Here is a 10,000-nt window from a genome sequence, read left to right as displayed (position 1 = left end):
GCAATAACAACACCAATTATAAACAACATAAACCTAGCCGTCACTGAACTAGCCACTGAAACAAAAAAAAGTGATATCACTGAACTAAATGACTTGATATACGCAGCAGCCACTGCAGCCACAAAAGAAGCTGGATACTCACCCAAACCGCCCAAACAGAGTACCACACCCAAACAAACCCTGTGGATAAATAACATCCAAAAAAATAAAAAAAATTAGAAAAGACCTGTCGATTCTTAATGAAATCAGTAGACAATCAACGCTACTGAGCAACAAAAAGAAAACAAAAATACCCCGCAAATATAACATCACAGAAAAAGACTTACCTGAAATAAAAGAAAAGCTGAAGCAAGATATCCTTGCCAAAGCTCAAAGGATCCGCCGGTACGAGAAACGCCAACGCTTCTTTGAACAGAACAAAAAGTTCAACTCCGACCCCAAAAAGTTCTACCAAGAACTGGGCAAAAATAAAATAGAAGTCACTGCAGCACCAACGGCAGAAGAATTGGAAGAATTCTGGAAAGAAATATGGTCGGCGAACGAACAGCCAAAAAAAAAGGAGTATGAAAATAACAAACTCGGCATCTGAACAACTTTGGACCCCCATAACAACTGAAGAGGTCACCCAGGCACTGCAAAAACTAAGCAACTGGAAGGCACCTGGGCATGACAAGATCCCCAACTTCTGGTTGAAATATCTAACAGGAATGCACAAAAAGCTGGCTGAAAACTTTAACAGCATACTAGCAGAGCCAGAGACAATGCCTGAATGGCTCACGAAGGGGAAACCATCTTAATTCCCAAATCAAATGAAACAACAAAACCAAAAACTACAGACCAATAACCTGCCTCCCTACTATGTTCAAGGCATTTACTGCAGTGATATCGCAAAGCTGAACAAGCACCTGGACGAAAACAAACTGTTCCAAGAAGAGCAGAAAGGATGCCGCAAGGGCTCATATGGCTGTAAAGATCAACTAATGATTAATAAAGCCGTAACTGAAGACAGCCACAGAAAGAAGAAAGGCCAGTATGGCCTGGATTGACTACAAAAAGGCGTTTGATAGCATCCCCCACACATGGATCCTCGAAACACTAGCCATTAACAAAGTAGCACCAACAATCATAAATTCATAGAGCACTCTATGAATAAATGACAACAGTCCTACACCTCCAAACAAAAGAGGGACTCATGAAAACCAAAGACATCCCCATTAGAAGAGGAATATTCCAGGGAGACACGCTCTCTCCACTCCTTTTCTGCTTGGCACTGTCACCTCTATCTGATATGCTAAATAGAACTGGATGCGGATATAAATGTTACGGCAAAACGATCAGCCACCTTTTATATATGGATGACCTAAAACTATACGCTGCAAATGACAAACAGCTGGAAACACTATTAAAGACAGTTCATGGATTTACCAAAGAAATAGATATGAAATTTGGATTAGAAAAATGCGCCAAAGTAACCATGAAAAGAGGAAAACTAGTTAAGAGTAACAACATCACACAAGATAAAACCAATGAAATAAAAGAATTAGACCAAAGCCAAACTTACAAATATTTAGGAATCCATGAACTAGATAAGACACAACAGACACAAATGAAAGAGAAAATAAAAAAAGAATATTATAGACGAGTTAGATCAATACTAAAAACAGAGCTCAATGCTAAAAACAAGATAATAGGTATCAACACTTTAGCTGTCCCAGTTATAAGTTACAGCTACAATATCCTTAACTGGACACGAAATGAACTGTCCAAAATAGATAGGAAAACAAGAAAAATACTGACAGGATCTAGGATGCATCACCCAAAATCTGACATAGAAAGACTATATATACAACGTATAGAAGGTGGTAGAGGCCTTATACAGCTGGAAAACTACTATAAAATAACCACCATAGGACTGCAAAAATACCTACTTCAGAAGGAAGGAAAACTGATCCAGATAGCGGCAGCAAAACACGAGCAAAACAAAAACTGTTCTCAGTATTTAAGGAAGCTGACAAATACAAACAAGAAATCATACCACCTAATAAACACAAAGAAGAAGAAGAAGATGATGAAGAAACAACAAAAGCTATAAAACATGAAATCCAAACTAAAATAGAACAGCAACGAGCCATGATAAAACGATGGCAAGAAAAACCCCTTCATGGTAAATACTGCACTAACTAAACGCAAAAGAAATAGACAAAGAAAAATCCCAGCAATGGTGAGAAGCTCAGGACTCAAAGCAGAACAGAGGGATTTTTATTCCAGCACAAGACCAAAGCCTCCCCACCAGAATTACCAAAACATGTAATGAAAAGAAATATTACAAGTAACTGCAGAATATGTGGAGATGGACAAGAAACAATAAATCATATTATCTCTAGCTGCCCAGTCCTGGCTAAGAAGGAATATATTCACAGACATGACAGAGTTGGAACCTACATACATTGGAAGCTATGCCAACATTATGGAATAACAACAGAAAAAAGATGGTATAGGCACACACCAGAAAAGGTCACAGAAAACGAGAAAGCAACCATACTCTGGGATATGCCGATACACACAGATAGAGAAATTAAGGCCAACAGACCAGATATAGTTGTCAGAGATCATGAAGAAAAAAAAATGCTTTCTAATTGATGTATCAATACCGGCAGATGACAACGTGTCTCTAAAAGAAATGGAGAAACTCTCAAAATACAAAGACCTGGAAATAGAGGTAACTAGAATGTGGAACCTGAAAACAGAAACAATTCCTATCATAGTAGGTGCATTAGGCATGATAAAAAAATATTCAGACAAAAATACATAACAAAACACCAGGACTTACAAACACATATAACATACAGAAAATTGCACTACTAGGCACTGCACACATCCTACGCAGAACACTTTCCATACAATAACCATCAGAGCATCACAACAAATCACAGCACATACCCAAGGCACACAGAGCTGCGCTCGGTAGGGAAGTGAAAGCACGCTATAAAAATAAAATTACTGAATAATAATAATAATAATAATAATAATAATAATAATAATAATAATAATAATAATAATAATAATAATAATGATAATGATGATGATGATAATAATAATTATAATTATAATAATAATAATAATAATAATAATAATAATAATAATAATAATAATAATAATAATAATAATAATAAATACCCTGATGCAGTACCAGGCAGTGGCTCTCATGGCTTCTGATCTTAACTGATTGGAAGTGTTATCAAGTACATTGTTTTGTCTTGGTATAAAAGATGGGCTACAGCAAATATTCTGCTCAATACCACAAATTTACTTGTCAGTTGTTTTACCTTAACCAGTTGAGCATGTCCCTTAGTGGCTGACGATATGTGCATCTCTGATTACAAGCAGAAGCAGTGGGGGAGCATCATAGCCATGCGTTGAGAGGGATTCTTTGGGGTTTGAATAATTCACCTCTGGAAACATGGGTGGTTCTTTCAACATCCTTAAACAACCCTTATTCAGGGACCTTTTGAGCGGGATGGGCTACTCAACCTGAAGAAAATTCTAACCGGGCCCCACCTGCAAAGTCATGTGCTGTTAATCTTGATATGAGATCACCATGTTGCACACATATGGTTGTGATGCATGTGCCTGGTGTACCCTTATCAGATGGGTAGTCATGATGGGTATATTGGGCTTCGTATATTTTACCCCAGTGTCACTTTGATGCCATGCACTGCTCTCTCATTCAATAATAATAATAATAATAATAATTTCTTCATTAAGTATAGAGCCTGAGATTATGTCAAGAACGACAGCTGAAGTTCATACCTACAAAATTAATATTAGCCACCACCACCAACGACAACAACAATAAACATCATAGCATGGAAAAGGAAATCATATTTTTCCATCATACACATATATATTATATGCAAATAGATACCACACTTTTATATATTACAACACGTCCACATACACAGACTCTCGTGTACATGTCCGTATGTATTTGCTTATAAAGTGATGTTGATCAGTGTATTTTATGATATTCAGTTATTCAGTTCAAGAAACAAAAATGTTGCCCCTTTAAGTTAACTTCATTAGTTGAATTCTGTTTTGGGAATTAGTTGTAACGTACATAAGTATACATTTGCCGTTATTGTTAGGAAGCTTATGTTCTATTCATAGCTGATATCAAAATATCATGAATTCATTCTAGCCTCCTAAATGTAAATGGGAAAAAAATTGAAGAACGAAGCTCAATGAGAATTCACACCCTATAAGTGTGGGTACGGCGAGCTGGCAGAAACGTTAGCAGGCCGGGCGAAATGCGTAGCCATATTTCGTCTGTCGTTACGTTCTGAGTTCAAATTCCGCCGAGGTCGACTTTGCCTTTCATCCTTTCGGGGTCGATAAATAAAGTACCAGTTACGCACTGGAGTTGATATAATCGACTTAATCCCTTTGTCTGTCCTTGTTTGTCCCCTCTATGTTTTGCCCCTTGTGGGCAATAAAGAAATATATAATATATTCAGTACGCATACTTACAATCACACACTCACAACTCACGCATGTACTACACACATACATACACATTCATATTTATGTATACACACACACACACACACGCACGCATACACACACACACACACACTCACATATATATATAAACACAACATGTATAACTGCAAATGAGAGGACATCCCTTTTGAAGTATCTTTAAAAAATGTCCCAATTGAAACGTTCGTGTTTGTATAATTTTTAAATTTTTTTTATTATAAGGCGATAATTATTCCCAGCGATTAATCGTCAAACTTTTAAGCGCGGCTAAATCTCTTAAGTTATCGGTTTTCTTTAACAGGAATTTTCTAGAATATTCATTACTGATTTGTTATCGAGGTACCGTCATTCGTTAATTTTATCATGGTTATCCTGCTAAATAATAAAACAACCATCTAGATATGCTTTTCTGTTGTCTCTTATATGAGGAAATCCCCTTCGGTCATGAATGACCATGGGATTGCACCTAGAAAGTTACCCTCCGAGCCACAAGTCCAGGAAAGGTTGTTTGTGGAAGGCCGGAAGTTGCCCATGCGTACCAGCCTCCCCTCTCCACACCACTGATGTTATCCAAGGGAAAGGCAAAGGCCGATACAGCTTGGCATTTGTGACGACGCAACTCATTCCTACAGCTGAGTTAGCTAGAGCAACGTGAAATAAAGTTTCTTGCTCAAGAATACAACATGCAGCCCGGTCCGGGAATCGAACTCACAACCTCACGGTCATAAGCTCGACGATCTAACCGCTGAGCCATATATGGTGGTGGTGGTGGTGGTGGTGGTGGGGCCGGTCATAAGATCGAATGCAAGAAAAGAGTGTGTGAAAGTGAAGAGAGCGAATGCATACACAACAGACACGCACATCCAAGCATTCACACAGTAGGTATACACATACGCGCACGCACACGCACAGACGAACACAGGCACATACGCACACACGCACACAAACACACACACACCGGCAATTGGTTCGCTTAAGATTTTCACCCATATTACTTAGACAGCGAGATGCCGCCAACATCCTGTCCAGTCTGCCTAGGATCTCTATTCGATGTATTTAATATCGCTGGCATTTCAGGAACTCACACGGTCTCCGCATTCAGTCACCTGTGCCTAACGAGCTAGTCTGCTACGACGATCCTAATAAAGTTCAAAGTTCATGGGCTGAATCAAACCCCTTTAAATAATACGTGCACATATACACACATACATATGTAGTTATTCATACGAACATATTACTTATACATATATATATATTCATTTATATTTATATACACGCATGTATATATGTATGTATGCTTGCATGCATGTATGTTTAAGAGTGATATATATATATATATTTCGTTTTTGTATTTGGTTTGCAAGATTCTTTATATGAGTTCGTGTGTTGAAGCATATTCTATTGTGTCTGAGGAGAGTCATTTTTTGGCGGGGTGCCTTATAATTTAACACACTCACCGGTAAAATTTCCATAAAAATAAGAATAAAATTAAGTGGAAATTTTACCGGTGAGTGTGTTAAAATTATAAGGCACAAAAAGAAAATGACTCTCCTCAGACACAACAGTATATATATATATATAAGTGAAGTTGTGTGAGTGTCTGTTTCCTACGATTTAGATTCCTAACTACTCCCACATTTTGCGGTACAGTTTAACCAAAACCGGGTATCTTATAGTCGTGATTCATATCGAGCCCTTCTGGGTATTAGCGCGCGTCTACGATGAGTCTACGATTTTTAAAATAATTTACCATAATTTTTTTCCATTTTAAAGCATATTTTTTAAATAAAGGGAAGTAACTCTCTAAAACTGTCTACGATGAGTCAACGATTAAAAAAAAATTTACCATAATTTTTTTCCATTTTTAATGCATTTTTTTGCTGTTTTTTGGCTATAACTCTCTAAAAATGCTTTATAGTTATTTCCCTTACAAACCCGAGCAACGCCGGGCGATACTGCTAGTATATATATACATCCCTATTAGATAACACCTTCTTTATATTAACATATTTTTTAATTAAGTGGGTGTATCTATATATCCCTAATTTCTTGCATTTCTCATTACTAATACATATGGATTTCTTTTTAGCTGTTTTTTGTTTGTTTTTGTTTTTGTTTTTTCATAATCGCTTTTATATCCAACAACTGAGGTAGTATTCTGAATGGTTTTACTTGTAGCTCTTCGTTGTTGTTTTTTTCTTCTTTTTTTCTATTTCGCCCTTGAGTTTTCATTCCACTCTTTCACACCCAGATCGCAGCCTTTCCAATATAGGTTTCGAATTTTGGCACAAGGCCAGCAATTTTGAGGGAGAGCGTAAGTCGATTACATTGATCCCAGCGCTCAACTGCTACTTATTTTAACGACACCGAAATGATGAAAGGCAAAGTCAACCTCGACAGAATTCTAAAGAGATACATGAGAAAGCGTGGTTTAGGTAACCGTCATTGCAGGCTTTTCTTCGCGGCAACCCATTTATTAGTACATGTACAGGGCGAGAGTGAAAGAATATATTCAACTAAAAGTCTAGGAAGCGTTTCAGTATTTCAATAAGGCTTGGCATTTTTTGTTCTTAATAATATCTGCAGTTTCCTTATCCGTTGAAAGATATCGTTATACCAATATATCTAACATATTAAGCATCGAATAGACTCAGTTGCTTGGTATTTTTATGGTATATCAAGCATGACCTCCACTAGGTTTGTATTGCAGCTTTCATTTGTAAATGATGAAAGGAAATAACATAATTACAGCTAATTAACAGATGAATATATTTTATTAAAACAAAAAATAAATTATTTCTAATTTCTTACACCTTTTGATAGTAATTTCATTGTATTGCTTTGGTGAATTTTTGTAATTAATTTTCTTCGCTATACTGCCATGGTCACCTGCAGAAAATTAATTTCTAGGTGTAATGATAGAATTAGAGCTATGAGCTATAATTCTTGCCTTGCTTTTCCTAATTGATAGTAAAAATCATGTTTATCTTGTGTAAAACATAACTGGAAAAGTTATCGTATTTTTCTAATGTTTTCTTTATAATATGATACATGTAATTTAGCGTAAAAATTAACAAAACATCCGTGGTTAGGTATCATAATTTAAAGAGGATTTTCCATAAAACAGTCGAGTAGTTCTTTTCAATATATATATAACGGTAATAATTTTTAACTTATGTACACGGTCACAGATTGTAGCATATGGCAAATATATTTCTTTACTACCCACAAGGGGCAAAACACAGAGGGGACAAACAAGGACAGACAAAGGGATTAAGTCGATTACATCGACCCCAGTGCGTGACTGGTACTTAATTTATCGACCCCGAAAGGATGAAAGGCAAAGTCGACCTCGGCGGAATTTGAACTCAGAACGTAATGTCAGACGAAATACGGCTACGTATTTCGCCCGGCGTGCTAACGTTTCTTATTTCTTTATTGCCCACAAGGGGCTAAACATAGAGGGACAAACAAGGACAGACAAAGGAATTAGATCGATTACATCGACCCCAGTGTGTAACTGGTACTTAATTTATCGACCCCGAAAGGATGACAGGCAAAGTCGACCCCGGCGGAATTTAAACTCAGAACGTAACGGCAGACGAAATACCGATAAGCATTTCGCCTGGCGTGCAAACGTTTCTGCCAGCTCAACGCCGTTATTGTAGCATATCTATATATATAAAACTCTAGTTGTGTGAGTGTCTGTCCCCTTCGATTTAGATTCCTAACTCCTCCCACATTTTGCGGTGCAGTTTAACCAAATTCGGGTATCTTATAGTCGTGATTCATATCGAGCCCGTCTGGCTATTAGCGCGCGTCAACGATGAGTCTACGATTTTAAAAATAATTTAACATCATTTTTTATTCCATTTTAATGCATAATTTTTCGTGTGTCGATGGCGGCGGAGTTGGCGTCCACGCTCACAGCTGCACCTGTTTGCTTCTCCCCCTTCCCTCCCTCGTGAAGCTGTGGGGAAGGGAGTTTAAAGAAATCAACGTCGTAATGCGTTGTCAAGGAGACCAGCGTTCTTTTAGAACAACGACTTCATGGCTTGAAGACACCAAAACAGAAATGGCTAAGAAAGCCCGAATTGGCATCTATACGGGAAGTAACTCTCTAAAAATGCTTATATAGTTATTTCCCTTACAAACCCGAGCAACGCCGGGCGATACTGCCAGTGGCATATAATTGTTTCATTGATCTCAGAAAAGGGGAAAAGCAAAGTTGCTTATGGTTGTTTTTGAACTCAGAACATAAAGTGACAGAACTAAATACTTGTAAGGCTCTTCTCCGGTGCTCGAAAAATCTTGCTACTTCGTTTCCTTGATATCTGTATAAATATTCATTTTTCTCATAGGCACAAAGTTATACAGTTTAAAAGATGATGTGGTCGAATAAATTGATCACCCTACTTGACTGGATCATATTTTATGGGTCCTGAAAGAACTACATGCAAAGTAGATCTCGATAAGAGTTGAATAAATATCACATTGGTTACCTTATATTTATTTCCTTGTATCAAAGATGTTATCAAGCATACACAATAGAATTCTGTTTCACATCAACTTTTATGGTACGTCAGCTAGTTAGGTATACAAAACATGAAATAAACACAATAATACTTGACAATTAACAGTCATCTACAAAGTTCTTATGCATCTCAATCGGATCAACAAATCGAGCCTCTATGTTTTGCATGAACTGCTAGAAAAAGCAGCCAATCCTCCCTCAAACCAAATCCCACTGCCTAAGAAAAGAAATGATACGCAAGACAGCGTAATTTTAGATACATTACGTTTAGATACAGTAAGTATAATAACAGACAGAACAATTTTGAACATAGATCTACTTGCTTAGTACCGAATAAGGATAAGCAATAACAATATTTGGTGGTATAAAACTGATAAACATAAGCACAGGTGTAGCTGTGTGGTAAGAAGCTTCCATTCCTTAAGGCGGCGAGCTGGCAGAAACGTTAGCACACCGGGCGAAATGCGTAGCCGTATTTCGTCTGCCGATACGTTCTGAGTTCAAATTCCGCCGAGGTCGACTTTGCCTTTCATCCTTTCGGGGTCGATAAATTAAGTACCAATTACGCACTGGGGTCGATATAATCGACTTAATCCGTTTGTCTGTCCTTGTTTGTCCCCTCTGTGTTTAGCCCCTTGTGGGTAATGAAGAAATAGGTTTTTCGTCTGCCGTTACGTTCTGAATTCAAATTCCGCCGAAGTTGACTTTGCCTTTCATCCTTTCGGGGTCGATAAATTAAGTACCAGTTACGCACTGGGGTCGATATAATCGACTTAATCCGTTTGTCTGTCCTTGTTTGTCCCCTCTGTGTTTAGCCCCTTGTGGGTAATAAAGAAATAGGTATTTCGTCTGCCGTTACGTTCTGAATTCAAATTCCGCCGAAGTTGACTTTGCCTTTCATCCTTTCGGGGTCGATAAATTAAGTAC

This window comes from Octopus sinensis, linkage group LG1, assembly GCF_006345805.1.
Source record: "Octopus sinensis linkage group LG1, ASM634580v1, whole genome shotgun sequence".
Lineage (NCBI taxonomy): Eukaryota > Metazoa > Mollusca > Cephalopoda > Octopoda > Octopodidae > Octopus > Octopus sinensis.
Note: the sequence above shows the minus strand (reverse complement) of the source record.